This window comes from Sus scrofa, chromosome 1 (genome assembly GCF_054392235.1).
Source record: "Sus scrofa isolate SSC_HxYL_T2T_F1_AM1 chromosome 1, Sscrofa_HxYL_maternal_Yorkshire_Landrace_v2.0, whole genome shotgun sequence".
NCBI classification, from domain to species: domain Eukaryota; kingdom Metazoa; phylum Chordata; class Mammalia; order Artiodactyla; family Suidae; genus Sus; species Sus scrofa.
In genome coordinates this window covers 101,899,748-101,901,478 of record NC_139383.1, presented here as the reverse complement: position 1 = coordinate 101,901,478, position 1,731 = coordinate 101,899,748, and the positions used below count along the sequence as shown (strand labels likewise).

The 1,731-nt window shown below is 43.1% G+C and overlaps 1 pseudogene; it reads left to right on the top strand.

Moving 5' to 3' along the window:
- The first annotated feature begins 589 nt into the window (after positions 1–589).
- On the top strand, positions 590–1,519 carry LOC146406252 (olfactory receptor 4C6-like; annotated as a pseudogene).
- The last annotated feature ends 212 nt before the right edge of the window (positions 1,520–1,731 follow it).

The window sequence follows — 1,731 nt, the reverse complement described above, 5'->3', positions numbered from 1 at the left end:
TGTGTATTTGAAGATAAAATAGGAATGATACATTGTCATATACTTAGCATGGTGATTGGTAAATTATAAAATCACAGTATAATGACTAGAGAAAAAATATTGATGTTTGAGGGCACTGATATCTGGCGTCAGAAAATATGGTAAACATTTAGGCGTCACCACAGACTCACTGTGCAAACTTGGTAAAATTTCCTAAAATCTATGAGAATCAATTCCCTCAGTGATAAAAATAGTCAGTCATAGGATTATTCTAGTACCTGGAGTAAAGTAGATGCTCAGCAAATTGGCTATTAATGGTAACAGTAAAAGGGGGAAACCTATTTCCCTTGGAAGCACCATTTAAAGGGAGAGGCGGAAAGTCTTAGGGAGAAACTAGCATTAATTAAGGAGTTCTCTTTTAAGCTCTTTATTTTGCAGGTTATTAAAAGCCAAAGGATTGGATGATGAATACATGAAAAAAAAATCCCCTGAGATCCTGGAAATACATGAAGTGAAAGAATCACTAATTCTAAATCATACATTGCTTTTTCAGATTTTATAACTCGCAGTTGGTGCCCACACCACCACCAGTTTGCCAGGATACATAGCAAATCAAATCCACATGACAGAATTCATCCTTCTGGGCATTACAAAGAATCCAGAGCTGAGGAGACTACGCTCAGCTGTGTTTCTAATCATGTATGTGTTCACCATCTTGGGAAACCTTCTCATTGTGATAACCATGGTCAAAAGTCAGAGTCCGAGACCACCTATGTATGTTTTCCTAACCTCCTTGTCCCTTTTGGATGTCACTTTCTCTTCTGTCATTGCTCCCAAGATGATTGTGGGCTCCCTCTCAGAGAGCACTGTCATCTCCCTGGAAGGCTGCATGGCCCAGCTCTTCGAGGAGCACTTCTTTGGTGGCCTGGAGATCATCTTTCTCACTGTGATGGCCTATGACTGCTATGTGACCATCTGTAAGCCCCTGCACTACATGACCATCATGAAGCCTTGAGTGTGCTGCCTGGTGCTGGCAGGGGCCTGCAGGGTGTATGTGGGGGGGTTGGCACCCATATAGTAATACAGCTTCTCTTCATGTATCAGATACCTTTCTGTGGTCGCACTATCAGAGAGCACTTTACAGGTGATCTGTTTCCACTGTTGAACCTGGCCTGCATGGACACCCACCTCCTGGGCCTCTTAGTCATCCTCAACAGTGGGGTGATGTGTGGGGCCATCTTCCTTATCCTCATCTCCTCCTATGTGGTCATCCTCTGCTCCCTGAAGTCCTGCAGCTCTGAAGAGTGGGGTAAAGCCCTCTCCACCTGTGGCTCCCACCTCACAGTGGTTGTCATGTTCTTTGTTCCATGCATGTTCTTGTAGGTGAGACCTATGGCCATCTACCCCGTAGACAAGGCAATGGCTGTGTCCGATTCCATCATCACACCCATGTTAAATCCCTTGATTTCCCTGAGAAACACAGAGGTGAGAAATACCATGAGGAAACTGGATGAAACCAGGGAATTTGGTTGGCAAGTGACTGTCATGCTTAGAATACTGTGTGTTTCTGATAAGGAGAGATTCTTCTTTCAGAAATGTGTGAGAAATAAAACTGCTCATTCTCCATAAACAGCTGGAGGGTTTTCTTAAAAATATTCATCCGATTTATGATTTAGAGTGTTTACAAGGATTAGGATACTCTACTGTTTCATAACATTCTTTGGCTTCCCGTTGCCTATAGAAGCATCTTGC